This window comes from Rattus norvegicus, chromosome 16 (genome assembly GCF_036323735.1).
Source record: "Rattus norvegicus strain BN/NHsdMcwi chromosome 16, GRCr8, whole genome shotgun sequence".
NCBI lineage: Eukaryota > Metazoa > Chordata > Mammalia > Rodentia > Muridae > Rattus > Rattus norvegicus.
In genome coordinates, this window is record NC_086034.1 from 81,102,439 (window position 1) to 81,120,836 (window position 18,398).

Here is an 18,398-nt window from a genome sequence, read left to right on the forward strand (position 1 = left end):
TATCCGTGTGTAGAGTTTGTTTGGTGAGTCCTCACCTTTGTCGTGTTTTCTGGACAAATGTATGTGGGTATCAAGTGGAACATTTCTTATTCCCTTGGCTCAGATGGCTCTACTGAGCCCGGCGTCGATGTGCACATCTGGAGCCGCCATCTCCTCTAGGGCAAATTTCTAGATTCCTTCGAGTGCCCAAGGGGCATGCTTCTTTGCTCCCACTGATGAGCCCACCGGGCTTAAATGCATCGTTCCAAACCTATAGTCGCAGATGGCCCTATTTAAATCAGTGGGTCACAAAATATGCAAACGTAGGAAAAGGTCGAATGGAAGTGAAACCAGAACGTATTTATGAAATTGCTGAAGAACCAGATTTGATAAAAATGTATTCCTGAAATGTAAGACTGAAAGAAGCATGGAGGAACCCATGCAGAGGGATGCATCCCCTTCAGTAGGGGAGGGGTGAGGTGAAGACTCTGTAACCTGTAGGATGTGTGCTGCCAGATCAGCTTCAGAACCAAACACCTCTGAGGAAAACAGTGAGCTTCTATCTAGGGCAGCCCACAGAAACATCCTGGTGGGAGCTTACACAGTCATCAGACTGAGCAGACAGAGATGTTGGGGAACCAGTATGACTTTCTTACCTACAGGGCAGCTTAGCCAGCCTGGGGAAGAAGGAGTAGATGGAGTTGTGGGCACTGAGGAAAGATGGTGAGGCTGCAAAGTCAGGGCCAGGAAGGCTGCTATTGGTAAATCCTGGAAATGTGGGAAGTCGCCTACAACCCAGGGAGGCTAAACCGTGACACAGAAAGACACAGGAAGGGGGAAGGATTTAGATAATGCGAGCATTGGAATATTAAAAGGTCAAACATTATTTTCCTTGTAAGACATTTGAAAAAAATCCAATTTCCTTTATTAGGAGGAGAACCTTATCTCTGAACATTAAAGAGAGAGGTATATATTAATTAGAATTTTTTAATTAAATTGTAGCTATTTAATCAGAATCTCAAAGTGTTCCATGGAGACCCAAAGGTTCAGGCTCCCTCTTCTCCCACAATGGCTCCAAGAGTCTCATCATTAGCATCGGTGTGTGAGGCCCTAAGTTTCTCGAACACGGGATGAGCAGAATCATTGCTCAGGGTACCATGATTCTGGGTAAGGTTAAGCTCTGGGTAAATCCCAAGGCTCAATCCCAGCACGGGCAAACCTTGAAGCGTGGGGCCTGCTAAATGTCCTTAGCCACTTGTTGTTGACATTATTTGATAAGAGTGTGTTCCCCTTCCTTATCTACGAAGTCAACACAGAGATAAAGTCCTCTCTCCATTGGGTTCTGAACAGGTGAACGAAAGGCATGGCGTGGTGTGACGGAAACTGGTCGAGACTTTGTAGAGTTCTGGGGTTTATCAGAGAACCCTGCCCTGACTAAGAAAGTGGAGCCCATGGATGTTCTAATCCCATTAGCTCCAACTGCCTAGAACACTGCCGCATCCTCCGAATTACCCCTCCCCACAAAATAAAAACATAGGCGGGAGTGAGGAGCCAAGGCCTAGAGGCTGCTTCTCCATCTTGAGGTCTACTTTGAACATGGTTCAGATTTAATTTTATTTGAACTATGTCATTTTATTTCAAATCTCAGGAAATAATCACTAGTATTCTTTTTGAAAAATTCAAAAAGCTTTAATGCTGCAAGTGGCATCTGCCTTGCTCCCCGAGGAGACAAGGACATCATTTTGAGAAAAAATAGCAATATGCAAAAATGTTTGGCTAAAATTGATATTTAAGGGTACTGTGGCAGCTTCTAAAGGAGTTCACAGAGAGAAAGTACTGAGAGGGTGGTCCCATTCTGAACTTGAAGTCTGTTCCCATGGGCATGAACAAGGAGAGAGCTACTTCAGAAGGTGCCTGCCCATGGGGGAGCTTTTATTCCTTTTCAAGTATCTCTGAGCTCCGATGCTCTTTGACAAACTGATGGGCAGTACAATACAGTTTGGCTTCCCTAGACTTTAAAGGGAGATCAACTGGGTTGAATTAATCTAGTTGGACTCTTCATATTTAGCCTAATTCTCATGAAATGCATATTCAGCGTGAGGCTTATAAAATGTGCATTCTGAATATTAAAATCCTCTATGCTGTGGTTCAAATAAATGCTGAGCAAGCTAGCAGACCGTTTGGAGCAGGCTCTGAGAAAACATGACAGTCTTAGTGCTTGTCTCTTGCACCAGGGGGTTCAACATTTTAATGAGGATGCCCTTCCCTGAACCTTCCTTTTCCAAGGGAAGAGTTGGAATTCTGTGATGGTTCATCCTGCTGAGCTGAGTCCAGTCAGTAAAGTTGAAGCTAACCTTGTCCTTGCGTTGAAGTTCAGAACACGGATGGCTTCATTGCTTGGCACAACAGCTGCGGTTTTAAAATATTGTCTATTATGTTGAATCACGGTGCATGCTCGTAATTCTCTCTTTGAACTTTGAAAGAATACTTTTAAAGTCTAATATGTTAAATACTCCATCTAGCACCACTGAGGCTGCACTTTTAATTCTTTCTCTCCTTTCTCTCTTTCCCACCCTGGCAGCATCACCTGGGACAAACAAGCTAGACATACAGCCTCAATCCCACCCAGTCTTCCTTAGTTAGGAAGTCCATTGTGATCAGATCTCCTGGGAATTTACCTGGGGGACCCTCTTAGGGTCCATTAGAGCACAAATGTAGATGGCACCCTTTTCTATTGTCCTAGGTTCTTAGCTGTCCAGACTCTGAGGAATCCTGAAGGACAGACAGCCACAAGAATGGACATTGGACACACGGTGGTTCAGAAGTCTGAAGCCTCCATCTGCCTGGTAAGCGCCCTACTCACCAGACTCCTCAGATGACCCAAGGGTCCTGTATCCTTGCTGTGATGGGACAAATCCCCGGAATCCTTCACTTTTGGGTGGCACCCTTCAAGGTGCTGAGTGAGGAGCAGGCTTGCTGAAACTCGTCTACTTGGGTCAGTCTAGAGCCTTCTCTTTGCTCTGACAGCCCTGCCACAGCGCCTAGATCTGAGTCCTAATCTCCCTTTTCATACAGTGGAATTCATCATGTTAATGAGAAAACCTCTTCGTCCCATTACAGTCTTTGAGAAAATAGCCCACATTTATAACTTGCAAATGTATTCCTTTAATAAGTGGCTATTTATCTGCTCATCCATCCATAGATGCATACATAGCCTGCTCGCCAATAACTGCCAATAGTCGACCAGGTATGTGTGCATCTGCCTACTACCTAACCCATTATCCCCCCATCACCCAACAACCTGCCGTCTCTCTATACCACATAGAGACCCTCTGTATCTGTCAACTCCACCCATCCCCTGAGTCTGGATCTAAGGCCACATGTGGAGAGAATTGGGAATCATATTGTAGCGGACCAAGCGTCTCTCTTCCCTAGTGTCCAAATCAATAGTGGTTTAAAAACACACATGGCAGTGCTTGGCTAAACCTGTATGGTTAGGATTCTTCTATCCCATCTGTTGAGCTCCAAATGGGACAAGAATACATTGATAGGTGGAAACTATGCAAGCTTTTATTTTAAATCAGAAAATACGGTGGTAGGGGTTCCCAAAGTATTCTTCTCTAAGATGATTGCTTATTCAGTGTTTTGATCATGCGATCTAAAAGTGGGGTCTTCAATCATACCACTCCCTTCTAAAAGTAAGTTTGCAAGTGCTTAGGGGTATGGACAAAGGAGAGTCAAGATGACCAATTCTGTAAGGTTCACTTTTCAATTCCAGTACTTTGTATAGGAGCCCAGGGCTATTTGAGAAGGCCAAGAGCTCTGGCCTGCGTGAACAGAAGTCACAGCTACAATGGATATCTAGACCCCCAATTATACATTAGATGCATCAAGGCATATGTGACACAGAATGGATCAGTCACCAGTTCCCATGAAGCCACAGCCTCAGACCTTCAATTTCAATGGGAAAAGTTCAGCCAGCATGGCGTCTCCAACTCGAATCTATGTCTCTAACCACCTAGCTTATCCGTTTAGCCTCTCAACGTCCTGTGTCATCTATGGAGGCTCTGCTGCTGCCCCAATCACAATGACTCCTTTCTTCTCTGGGCGTCCAGCCTGCTGTTTAATTAGCTTAGCACTATTTACTGGTTGTTTGCATGCCTGTCTCCCCATCAACACATTAGGCATCACACAGGAGATGGTGCCTAATTGATCTCTGTTCTCTCAAGAAGCCGCCTACAGAGTACTGCAGATGCCATGGAATGGTGCTGAGACTGTTTGATGGACTATGGGGCTGACGGATCTAGGAGTAGGGAATGCACCTGTCTTCTAGAGTGGAGATTTCACCTTCCACACCACACTGCTGACTCCTCCAAGAGCACAAGGCTGTAGAAAGCTGAGGAACTCACAGGAGCAGGGCAGCCTGCCTACCACAGCCATGTGCAGCAGCATTTATAAAGAATACAAACACAGTAAGGGCAGGGGGACTATGCACAGCCTTACACATTGGCTTATCCTCCAACATCCAGAGCCCTTAGCGTAGCAAAGGACGGAGGAATATCATGGCACGTAAGGCCTGGTGCACTTTCTGAAATTTTCTATTCAGACAGGCTATGTCTCTGGATGTTGGGTTCGGCAGCTCTGCAGGGCTGCCACTCAGCCTGGTTTGAGGGTTAGGGCAGATGCATGGGGACTTCACCCCTCCTGATTTGCAAGGATGAATGCAATGAGTGGACTATCATCCTATCTCACTTTAAGGATGGGGTGATGAGGAAAACAATCACCTCATATGTGACTGGGCAAGTTGAGGAACTCATGGGGATTTCATTCCCCCCTCATGGTAAGGATGAAGCAGGTTCATAGAGCGATCCCTCTGCTAACTGTAGAGATAACCAGGTGCCTGGGACCTCTGTGTTGCTGAATACATAGATGTGTATAGGTGTGTCCCAAGACAATGTGGCTTCTCCTGAACTCAGACCCTTCCCACAGGACGGGGGCAGATTACTTAGGTTATTTAATTTCATTTCCTAAGCAAGCTACAGCCAGGACAAAAAGGTCCTATTCGTGTGTGTGTGTGTGTGTGTGTGTGTGTGTGTGTGTCTGTGTCTGTGTCTGTGTCTGTGTGTCTGTGTGTTGTGATTTAGAAAACAAAAGAATTCTTCCTGGGAGTGATCACTCAACAAATAAATGGCACAGAGTTGTGGATTTCCCACAGCACAGGACTCAGTGACAAGAATTCTCAGATTTAGCACCAACCCCTCCGGTCCTAGTCTGGCAGTGTGTGAACTCCTCTCCATTCTGTGCTTGCCCTAGGGACCATTTATAACTGTTCTTTCTGACTGAAATTTCCCCTCTATATACACACCCCCTTTTAAGTTATGAATATCCTACTGAAAGATTAAAAAAGAAAAGAAAGGAAAAAAAATCTAGTCCTCCAATTAACCTTTCAAAAACATTACTGAGAACTGAGGCACATTACTGAGAACTAAAGCACACTGAAGGTGGACAGAGGCTTGGCTCTGGAGTCTGTGAAGAGTGACAGAGAGCCTAGCCTGGGATGTGTGCATTAGCTCCTTGCTCTCTGCTCTTGAATGAGAGTGTAAACAGCTGCTTCAAGTCCCTACTGCCTTAACTTTGAGTGTTGATGGAATATGACCTGGACCTGTGAGCAAAATAGATGCCTGCTACACACCACACACACACACACACACACACACACTCACAAACACACTCACAAACACTCACACACACTCACAAACACTCACACACACACTCACACACTCACACACACACTCACAAACACACACACCACACACACACATACACACACACCACACACACATACACTCACACACTCACAAACACTCACACACACACTCTCACACACACACTCACAAACACACTCACAAACACTCACACACACACACTCACAAACACTCACACACACACTCACACACTCACACACACTCACAAACACACACACCACACACACATACACACACACCACACACACATACACTCACACACTCACAAACACTCACACACACACTCTCACACACACACTCACAAACACTCACACACACACTCACACACTCACACTCACACACTCACAAACACACACACACCACACACACACATACACTCACACACTCACAAACACTCACACACACACTCACAAACACTCACACACACACTCACTCACAAACACTCACACACACACCACACACACACACATACACTCACACACTCACAAACACTCACACAAACACACTCACAAACACTCACACACACTCACACACACACTCACAAACACTCACACACACACTCACAAACACTCTCACACACACACACTCACACACACACACTCACACACTAACACACACACTCACATACACTCACACACTCACAAACATTCACACACACATACACACTCATGCACACTCACACATACTCACATACACTCATACACACCCACACACTCACATACACACACTCATACACACTCACACACACACTCACACACACACTCAAACACACACACACTCACAAACACTCACACACACTCACACACTCACACACACACTCACAAACACACACACACCACATACACACACATACACTCACACACTCACAAACACTCACACACACACTCACAAACACTCACACACACACTCACTCACAAACACTCACACACACACCACACACACACATACACTCACACACTCACAAACACTCACACACACACAAACACTCACACACACACACTCACAAACACTCACACACACATTCACAAACACTCACACACACACTCTCACACACACACTCACACACTAACACACACACTCACATACACTCACACACTCACAAACATTCACACACACATACACACTCATGCACACTCACACATACTCACATACATTCATACACACCCACACACTCACATACACACACTCATACACACTCACACACACACTCACACACACACTCAAACACACACTCACACTCACACACTCACACACACACTCTCACACTTCTCTTGTCTGCCTTTGGATCAAGATGCAGAACTATTGGCTCTCTAGCCCTATACCTGCTTGGATGCTGCCATGCTCCCACCTTGATGATAATGGACTGAGGCTCTGAAACTGTAAGCCAGCCCCAATTAAATGCTGTCCTTTCTAAGAGTTGTTCTGGTCATGGTGCCTCTCACAGCAGCTGTTTTGGTTGAATTTCTTTATCACAGCAAATAGAAAAGACACTTGGAGAGAAAGACAGTATCTGGTTTTCTTTTAAATAGCCATTGACCTTATGCTTGGAGCCTCATCTCTTTCTGGAGACCTCCCTTTCTTTGGACAGTTCTGTAGGTGCTAAACACCATTTCTGAATGTCTGAGTTTTAACAAACATTGCGCAACTTAGGAGCTCACTATCTGTAGAGAAAATTGCTCAGGGCCCCCAAGAGATGCCCTGGGTGTCAAGAGGATGAGAAAGAAATGCTACAGTCTTCACCAAATAATACTGATCCCTCTAAAACACAGACGCTGACACAAGTGTGTCCCGGTTGTGCTCATGGAGATAAAAGCATAGAAAGACTATTAGAATCTGAGAGGAAAGTCCCATGTGAAAATGCAAATGTAATATTTAATATTGGTATGTAAGAAATTAAAAACATCAAAACTAATGAGGTTCTGGGGGAAATTATAGGAGACTGGAGTGTGAGGAGGGTTCCCCTGAAAACATTTAGGGCATGAAAGCATTTGAACACAAAAAATCAGTCAAATAATACCTAGACGTCTTTTTCTTAGTTAGGGTTTTACTGCTGTGAAGAGGTGCTGTGACCAGAACAACTCTTAGAAAGGACAGCATTTAATTGGGGCTGGCTTACAGTTTTAGAGCCTCAGTCCATTATCATCAAGGTGGGAGCATGGCAGCATCCAGGCAAGTATAGGGCTAGAAAGCCAATAGTTCTGCATCTTGATCCAAAGGCAGACAAGAGAAGACTGGCTTCCAGGCACCTAGGAGGAAGGTCTCTCAAAGACCACAGCCACAGTGACACACTTCCTCCAACAAGGCCATACCTACTCCAATAAGACCACCCCTCCTAATAGTGCCACGCATATTAGGGCCAAGCTTATTCAAACCACCACACTACTTAGAAGTCAATGTCTGTTTAGTAGAATCCCACTGAGAAGGATGGGATGTGGAATTAGCCCCAGGCACTATTGTAGTCAAATCATCATACCTTAGCCTGAGCCAGATGGACAGCATATCACTCCAGCATTTCCATGTCCCTGGCAACCTTCCTGGTCCTGTCCCATGTCACAGCACAGCCCAATTATGGGTCCCCGACCTCATAAGAGAAGGGACCTTTCAGGACTGGCGGAGTTCTGCACAGAGCTGAAACTTAACACTTGCTCACATTCTATCTCTCTGTCTCCTACTTTATCTCTCTGTCTCTGTCTATACCTCTGCCTGTCTGTTTCTGTCTTTTTCTTTTTCACATACATACAGAGACAGACACAGACACACAGAGACTCTCTCACACTAAAAGAGATACTCTCTGTGTCTCTCACACAGATACACATACTCTCTCTCACACACATTGTCACAGAGTCAGTTTCTCTTACACACACACACACACACACACACACACACACACACACACACCTATCTCTGCCAACAGTCACCTGCTAAACAAGAGAGCCAAGTCATCTCCAGGTTCAGAAGACAAGACTAACCCTGTCCTCCTCTGTGAAGGAGGCAGGAACAGGTCAATAAACAGAAACCCTCCTCTCAGGCCTCTGTCATCACAGCCCTTCTCAGAGCCCCAATGCCACCCTGTGGTAAGTCAGCACGTCTGGATCCCTGGTCCCACAATGAGGAGTGAAGCTGTCACAAAGTGTAATTTATCACTCTGGAATGAATCACAACCACCCCATGGCTTTGTTTATGTGTCAGGTTTTTCCTTTTTTATTACTATTTTTGAAGTTAGCATGCAAAGTAACAGGCCTCGTCGTGGGATTTTCACATCACTACAGTTTGTTCTGTCTTTAGCTTCATTCACAACCACCCTCGCCTGTCCCCATGTATCCTCTGCCTGGTTCCTCCCCTCCCTCCAAATATTCCCTTCCTCTACATGTGTATCACCTATACCTCCATGACCCTTTCATTCTCCTCTGGTTCTCTTTCTCACTTCGCATAGACGCCTTTCATCAATCTGAGTTTTCTCGCCCCTCCCTCCCACTTGCCTAGAAGCAGAAGAAGTTCCTGATGACAGCCTCAGTCATGGGTGCTGAACTATTGTCATTAGACTCTAATGATGAAAGGGCCACCCTAGCCCTCAGCAGTTAATGACAACTATCCAAGCTCAGCCGAAGCCAATGCCTGCTTGAGACAGAAGTGCAGAATCCAAGCTCCCCACTGCTTAAAGGAAGACCAGGTCAAGTAGACCCAGAGTATCTGGAGTGGCAGCTCTCGCTACCTCTGATAGAAGGAAGGATGCCTAACTTGCTGTTCCTAGTTGGGACTCTCAGGAAGGAAGTGTAAGTCCTAAGTCAAACACAACTTGAGAGGTGAATTTTTAAAGACTCTTAAATTACAAATGCCATAGTAACAGTGGAGGAGGGCTGGGTCTATGACTCAGAAATACAGTGCAGGCATCTGACCCATCAATAAAGCCTAAGGGTGCGACTCAGTGGGAGAGCACTGGTCTAGAAGCCACCAACAGGAGACTGAGGCCATTGATCAGTGGTAGCCTAGTGCTGACCTAGAAACCACATTGAGTGCTGGAGTGTATGGGTCTGCAGGAGAGTTCCTGGTTCCATCTTTGCTAACAACCATTACTCCACAGACATGTCCACACAGAGCAGGAGTATGGTGCTCTGAGACCCTGTGGGCCCAGACCTCGTATGTTGTACCTTCATAGACACTCAGTTCTGAGGTTCTCGCTCCACTGCATTGGACTGTGTAGAGCACATGCTGGCCTGGCCCACCTGTTCCTACCTTCTGTCTCAAGGTCTCTGATTGGAAAAGCTCTCACCATCACTATTGAATCGTTACAACCCTCACTGGTCCAGGAAGACCAGTAAGATCCGGAGGCTCTGTCACTTGTACATGATGAAGACCGTGGGTCCCACAGCTGATGTCACTCCTCAGTCACTGATGGCTCAAGGAAGAGGCTGACCCAGCAGATGATCAGTGAGTGGTCTTGTGAGATAACCAAGGGGACATCTAAAAGCAAGCAGCACAGAGAAAGCAGAAACTGTCTGTAATCCCTGGGGTGAGTCAGGACCAACACATCCCTGATGTGTGCCAACACACCACCCCTGGAGAGGCTGTGGTCTGAGACGTCCACAGTGGGAGAAGGGTTATCGACATCAGTGATTCCAAGCTAAGTGACTGAAAACAGGCAGATTCTGCAGAGGCTTAGAGATCCCTTTATCGATGTGTATATATGCAAATATATGTATATGTCTCTGTGTACCCAAGAGCTACCTAGATTATCTGTATGTGTCTTAAAGAACTCTTTCAAATGTACAAGTTAAAATTTTCACTAGGAAGGAAGGATTATGTCCTAATTTTATCTGCATCAGTTTAGCTGTATACAAACTTGTGGCAAGTCTGCCAGGTGGTGGTGTTGGGGTTTAATTAAGCAAGGTGCAAGACTAAGGTCTGAGTCCTACATAATTCCCCCAAGGAATTCTTCACCCCTAAGGTTACAGAGGTGGGACGTGCAGTCTTTAGGGGTTCATGAGTCATGAGGATGGGGCCCATATGAACAGGATTAGAACCTTTATAAGTGAGACCCCAGAGAGCTCCCTGCCCCTTCCACATATGCAAACAGAGATGAACCAGAAGCTACACTTCTACAGACACTGAATCTGGCCTAGGTCTTCACTGCGCATTCCTGGCCCCTAGAAATGTCTGCATTAAACTGTCTTGTTTATAAGTCAACCAGCTGTGGCCTCTGTGCTACAGCAACTGAAACTAAGACCTGTGGCTCACGTATCACTCCCGTGTGGTGAAAATGTTACAGTGGACATAGTATTCATTAATCACAGTTACTAAGTAACGAACTTTTGAATTTCCTTTTGTCTGCTTTTCAAAGGTCTCCTCAAGAGCAGAGTTTTACAGTTTCCTGCGGGCGGGCGTGGGGTGAAGATAGAGAGCAGAAAAGACCAAGTCCCGTTCTATAACACTGGAAGATGCTGTGCTTCCAGTCACATCTAAGAAGCCATGGAGCTGAAGCAAAGCAGATGCACTGGCTGGTTCTGTGTGTCAACCTTACACAAGCTGGAGTGATCACAGAGAAAGGAGCCTCCCTTGAGGAAATGCCTCCATGAGACCCAGCTGGAAGGCATTTTCTCAATTACTGATCAAGGGTTAGAGGGCCCATTGTGGGTGGTGCCATCCCTGGCTGGTAGTCTTGGGTTCTATAAGAGAGTAAGTTGAGCAAGCCAGGGGAAGCAAACCATTAAGTAACATCCCTCCATGGCCTCTGCCTCAGCTCCTGCTTCCTGACCCATTTGAGTTCCAGTCCTGACTTCCTTTGGTGATGAACAGCAATGTGGAAGTGTAAGCTGAATAAACCTTTCCTCCCCGACTTGCTTCTTGGTCTGGATGTTTGTGCAGGAACAGAAACTCTAAGACAACAAGCAAAGAACAAACCCTGAGCACCAAGAGGGCTTAGAGTGGGCTTAGCTGCAAACCCCAATCAGCACTGAGGGCTGCAGTGGGCTAGGCAGGCAGCACACATGAAATGCTGGGTCCAATTTCAGCACTACATCAACAGGGCTGCTCACCTGTGCCTATAATTCTAGAAATCTGAATATTGCGGCAGGGGGATCAAAAGGTCAAGGACATCCCCAACTACAAAATTAAGGATAGACAAACCTGGGATCCAGAAAATTCTGTCCAAGAAAACAAATTTTAAAAAAGGAGCAGTAAGTCACTAAAGGCACATTTATGTCCGGGGGACTCTGGCAAGGTAAGCCCCATGCTATATCTCTCCTCTCTTCTCTTCACACGCAGCCTGGCCTGCCTACAACCTTACCACACAGGCACCTCCACAGGAATACTGCCTGCTACCTCACCTTTCCCATCATCACAGATCTTAGCCTTCTGGAAACCTAGGTGAAAAGTCACTCTGCCTTAAGTCGCTTTTGATCTTGACATTGTATCACCATCAACAGAAAAGTAGCTACTGTAACCTCACAGGGCACAGAGTGACCTTAGGCTCTAAGGGCAGTCAGAGCAGAAACCCTCTGACAGGAAGAGGGTGGGCTCCCCTCCGAATCCACCTTTGCAGGGCCTATAGTTACAGAACTTAACAAAGCCCATTGCATTCTCCTGTTTAAAAGTCTAGGTCATGCCTTAAGAAATGAAAAGTTAAATCTAAAGAGTGCCCTCTTTAGATTGTTTTTATGGGTGGCATCAGTCATAGACAAAACTATTTAGTTATTGTTTTACCTGGAACACCACCGTCTCAAACAGCTCTCTGGGACAGCCATTTAACTATCTTTTGAAAGTCAGACACCATTGTTATGCCGCCTAGCAGGGTATATCTCTGCTCATTTGAGCTTCTATCTGCTCAGTCATATCTTGCTTCTTGTTATCAAAAGTGAGGTTTTAAAAGCCTGGGATAACGGGATGCTCCCTGCCCATCTCCTCCTCAGACTCCACACCTACCTGTTGAATGGCTAAAAGTTGGACCACCTTCCCCTTTATATTTTCCTCACCTCTCGATGTGCTAGTCCATGCTGAGAAGGTTGTGTCCCTTCTTCGTGGGTGTGCACATCTCCATGTGGTCTTCTTAAGACTGTCTCCACCTCATATCCAAACAGAAAGACCTTCCGCAGATCTTCAAACCGAACACTTGACTTGTTGCCTAGCTGAACTCGTCAGCTATGACCTGGAACGGCTCTAAAGTTGGGTTGTTCTAGAGCCACACTTCTTTCTAGAGTCAGACTGTTCTAGAATTCCCCCTTCCTTCTAAAGTCAGACTGTTGTAGAAACCCATTTCCTTCTAGAATGTGACTGTTCTAGAACCCTACTTTCTTCTAGAGTCAGGCCATTTTAGAGTACCACTTCTTTCTAGAGTCAGACTGTTCTAGAATCCCATTTCCTTCTGAAGTCAGGCTGTTCTAGAACCCATTTTCTTCTAGAGTCAGGCTAATCTAGAGCCCCAATTCTCTCTAGAGTCATGCTACACTAGAACCCCACTTCCTACTCCAGCTGTGCTGTTCTACAGCCCAACTTTCTTTCCAAAGGAAACAACTCCTTCTGCTACCAAACACCTCTCCCTGAAGTGTTCTTAGTATCTAAACATGCAGAGACACAGCCCTTCCGTTCTGGTAAACCCACCAACTGGAAATGCTGACCCTTTTCAACCACAGCTCGTACATGAAATATCACAGCAGCATGTACCATTCACCAGACATGCGCTGACATAATTTTTTTTTCAGAACCAAAAGCAACTATTTAAAGACTGAGCAGGTATTTGGGCACTGGTGGATTGTGGATTAAGACTTAAGAAGTAAGCTGGCAAGATTGCTCCATGGGTAAAGTCAACTGCTACCAAGCCTAGTAACGAGTTATATCCCTATAGCCCACAGGGTGAAAGGACAGATCCAAGTTGCCTTCTGGCCTCCACACATGCGCCAGGCATGCACACAATGCACAATCATAATCATAAACACAACTGCACACACCCGCCATAAATTAATAATTTGTTTTAAGTTGGAAGGTCGAAAGATCTAAATGTTTGTTAGAGGCTCTTTGTAAACCAAGCGGCATAGCTGTCATTTTTTATAGGGGTCTTTTTCTTTATTCCCTTTAAACATGGCCTTGAAATTTGGTGTGCAGGAGAATATATGAATACTGGATCAAAGATGTGTTGCCAGCATATTTTATGAAGATTCTCTACAATCTAACTACAAAGCACCAGCAGGAGGAAAGATTATTTTATTCTGCCTGACATGAAATTATGCAGAGGCGCTTCCAGTCAAAACAGAACACCATCAGGAAAATGCAATCGCTTCAGTCAAACACCCCTCTGCCTTCAGAGCTCTCAGGGAGCCTTGGCTCCGGAAGGTACACCTTCCAAATTTCATCACCCTCACAATTTGGAAGCTCCAATAATAAAAGTTGAAATGACATGTAAGCCCATCGCCTGGCCTTAATACGATAGATGCATATGACCCAAATAGTCAGAAACACCAAATATTTACACAAAAAGTAAAGACTCAGAGACCACTTTCTACCTTAATGGTCTCTAAATTACCCAGGAAAGGGTAGCATGGAATGACTTAGTGATTCCTACTGATCCTTCATAAGAATATGATGGCTTTTCAGATGCCCATGGACCCTCCCCAAGGTGGACATTTTAGAGTGTCTGTGGACCCTGTGCCCATAACCATGCAGGGGCAGAGTTGCCCAGTCACCAGGGATAGAGACTCTGCGGGTACCAAGCTTTCTGATGAGCTGTGAACGGGAACTTCCCACTGAAGTTGGAGTAGCAGATGTGAGAAGCCTGCCCTAGTCCTGGAGGTAGGGAAGGGGATGAGTTCATGGCTGATGTCAGAGCTGAGAAGTCCTAAAGGAAATTTAGAGGAAAATAGACGAGGGAAGGGAAGCTGTTCTGACAGAAGGATCCTGTGCTGAGGTAAGGAAGCTGCACTGGTGAGGCACTTGTACTGAAGAGCCCCACCCCCACTGGTGAGCTCTTCATAGGAAGAACCCCATCAATGGTATTAAGTGATTACACTTTTCCTTTGAGCCAATTGAGGTTGAGAAATGGTTTGAATGAATGTCAGCCCTCATTGGCTGTGTATGAAGGGTGATTGTCCTTGCTGTGTGAGGGCATATTGAGTAGGGAGCCATTACAGTCATACAGGGAAAATGGCCCCACTGTGGGCACCAGGAGTAACAGGATCAATGTATACAGAGACAGCCCTGTTATGAATTCCAGCCTCAGTTCACAGAAATGGAAGGACTTTCATAAACAGCCCCCAAAAGAGGGACAGCATGACCCAGATGACAAGAACCCAGGTCACACAGGCAGATGAGAAGACCATGGTTTCTCATCCGCATATCATGTGAGGGATGGTGAGGTATAAGTGGGCACAGGACCTGGAGAAACCATAGCTCTAGAGACAGAAGTATTTGCATCGTCTACTAACACGGGAAAAGCTGTAATCTGAAAAACGGTTGATCTCACAAAGGGGAGAAACGGGATCAGCGGAAAAGTGGTAAATCACTCTGGAGACAAGTGTGTCTAGCGTTCTATGTGAAGTCCCTAGGCCCCTTTATCCCAGCCCTCGCAGACACCTGTTGCAGGACTCCCATCTGATGCAGCCTGGTCTGCAAGTGTGCCAGAGGGTGTCTTATATCAGAAGCACCACTGGGCAACATCTCAGATGAATGGCGGGCTAGAAGGGGACCTAGAGCCCTGGAAGTCCTCGCCTAACAATGTCAAGAGGAGGAAAAGCACAAGGTTATGAGGGGCTCTGATTCTGAACCCTAAAATACTAACTCCTTGGCCCTGAGAGACTGTGTGGTTTTGCCCCTGAATTCTCCTTTGAGGTGCAACTGAGCTGGCCGCAAAGCAAGCGCTAATCCTCATAGATTTTGGACACCTCCACCGTGTATTGCCACTGAGATTTGCTCTGAACAAACCCCTGACGCCCTGATCGTCAGGCTTCCCCAGCGCTGCTAGATTTTACCCCCAACCCCAGAGAGAATGGAACCTTGCTCTTCAGGGCACCATTCCCACTGCACTCTCATTCATGCCTCTCCATTAATAAATTATCAGCCTGGACTATCTCTTGGGAGGGCCTCCATGTGTACATTTGCCCTCCCCTGACCCCTGCGTTAGAGCCCATTTCAGGTATCCCCCAGCCAGCCCGCAGCATTACTGGTCTGGCTCTGGCTGACATGGAGACATGATTTATGGGTGAGAGTTAGCTGCGGTGCCACCAATTCCTTGTCCTGTGTTGTTGAGGTGAAAAGCAGGGTACAGTTGGCAGCCAGAGCTCATTTCTCACAGCCAACCCAGCCATTGTTCAAATTCTGTTTCTGCTCCAAGGAAGACACAGCTCAGATTCCAACAGCGAAGCCAGGGAGACCCTCCCTTGCCAGCAAGTCTTTTTTTTTTTTTTCCTGTCTGCTACACAAGGCCATCCTTACATAAGAAGGCAAATGAAGACTGGCTTTGCGTCCACACTCGACTACAGGATTGAGGCCATCCACCACTCTGCTGGAGGACACTGCAAGTTCCTCACCTCAGGTGCCACCATTCACAGCACTAATCAGCCCAATGGTGGAGACCCAGAGCCCAGAGAGCCCGCTGAGCCTGCTGGGCCTGCAAAACCATTGTTTGCCTAGCTGGGATGAACTGAAACTTGACAACCCTGGACACCAAACAATCTAGAAAGTCCATGGTCATTGATAGCAAAATGCATGTCTGAAATAACTACCAAATGTGTTCAGAGCAACCAGGCTAGAGAGGGACTTTACTCTCTATATGGTCCTTCAAGAGCCTATGTGTCTACGTAGAGGCCTGTATGTGTGGAGGCCTATGTGTGTAGAGGGCTGTGTGTGTAGAGGGCTCTGTGTATAGAGGACTCATGTGAAGAAGCAGGAGTCCTGAAATCTCTTCTCTCTTTCTGCCCAACTTTGGGGTCTGAGGCAAAAAAAGACAAAGGAAAACAGAAGGTTCTCCTCCTTCTGCACCAAGAGTGCCATGCTGCACCCCAGGCAAGAGGCCACACTACTTCATGCACAGACAAGAGACCACACTGCATCATGCACAGGCAAGGCACCACGCTATTCCATGAGCACAGACAAGAGACCACACTTCATCTCGAGCACAGAGAAGGATATCATACTGCATTGTGCACAAGCAAGACACCGCAGTACATCACAAGGGTACGCAGACAAGGGTACCACAGTGTATTATAAGCGGGTCCACTAACCACAGTGATGTGGTTCGCTTCACAACCTAAACACTGGCTTGCTCAGCTGCCTTAGTTTATCACAGGTTTCAAAAGGCCTCGGAGCCTCAGCTATCTCACCTAAAGATGCTATTCAGCCAAGGCAGATCCCTTTTCAACGGTGACAACAAGTCACCCAACATCCACAGGCCTACATCGTCTGCAGTCAGACATTGCCTCTCCATGAGAGGAGGGGTCCATCTCTTTCTGAGAAAATGTATTTCTTCACATCTAGCACAATTCGGCTCCATCCAAGCTTGAAAGAACAAATTGTAGGATATCCCCCCACACCTCTACGCTCCCAGTCCTGAATCAAAGCACTCACTCATGTCCTCCTTTGTTGCAATTGTTACCTCTCCAGGTCAGGAGCATTGCCCATCTCTCCCTGGCGCTTTGCCTAGTGTCAGAAACCTTCTTGCGTGTGTGTGTGTGTGTGTGTGTGTGTGTGTGTGTGTGTGTATTTCTATGTGCCTCTGTATGTCTGTATATATAAGTGTATTTGAATATTTGAAGTCAGAGGCTAATAACAGACATTATCTCTCTTTACCTTTTTGAAGACATGATTTCTTGCTCTCTCATTGCTACCTGAGTCTTCCACATTTGGCTAGACTAACCAGCAAACTCCAGAAAATCCTCCTGGCTCTGTCTTCCCAGTGTAGGGATTACAGGTCTGCACTATTTTGCCTCTGCCTGGCTTTTTAAGCATGGGTTCTGGGGACTGAACTCAGGTCCTGGTGCTGAGCCACCCCTCCAGGGTCTCTGTGGCTTCTTTTCGATATCACTTTCAATGCCCAGCCCAGCACCCGACCCCTGCCTAGCCCAAGGAATCTGAGGAAAAGCTGGTGGTACACATTACAGCAGCACAGTAGCTTCACCTCAGTGCCTGCTGCCCACATCTACAAACTCAATCAATCGTGGTGATGTGTTGACTCTTGCTAGCCTCGCTGTATTCCACAGGCAGAAATCATCCTGTGCTTCCTCTCTAGAGACCGCTGTAGCACGGCGGGTCAAGTGACTGCCTGGGGTTTCTCCACAAGCACCTGAAAAGAAATCAAGGCAAACTGCAGAGGGAAAGGTCTCAGCCATCACTCTGCTCTGCTCAGCCGAAAAGCAGAGTTCAGACCCCAGATTCAGCCTGACTGATTGCCTGACCTGGCTTCCCCTGCACGAAGGAGATAGCGCAGAATGTGTCCGCCTCAGCGAGCAACTCTGAGGACCAACGTTGGATGCAGAAGGGAATCAAGCGTGTTTTTAGGGACAGGCATCCTGCCTGGTTTCAAGTAACAAAGACCTCTAATTTAATTGAAGCTTGGCCCTGGGTGTGCGGGCCCTGGAAGGTTAATATAGTCTGAGAAGCAAGAATAACTTTAAAACTGATTCTTAAGACAGAATAGCCTTATTGAGGGTGGTCACTAGTGCCTCTGGACTCAGT

General features: G+C 46.4%; 1 long non-coding RNA gene across 12 annotated transcripts in view; it reads right to left on the reverse strand.

Annotated features, from left to right (window-relative positions):
* Nucleotides 1-18,398, reverse strand: part of LOC102550919 (uncharacterized) — a 90,425-nt gene that overhangs the window by 17,351 nt on the left and 54,676 nt on the right. Inside the window, exons 1-2 of one of the 12 annotated variants that reach the window (XR_360604.5) lie at nucleotides 12,713-13,033; nucleotides 10,015-10,205 (exon numbers count right to left, since the gene is read on the reverse strand). The exons of 10 other annotated variants lie outside the window; for them this stretch is intronic. This is a non-coding gene — a long non-coding RNA (uncharacterized LOC102550919). Of the gene's footprint in view, nucleotides 1-10,014; nucleotides 10,206-12,712; nucleotides 13,052-18,398 lie in introns of those variants that run through there. One more of the 12 variants, XR_596533.4, reaches the window with a different exon arrangement.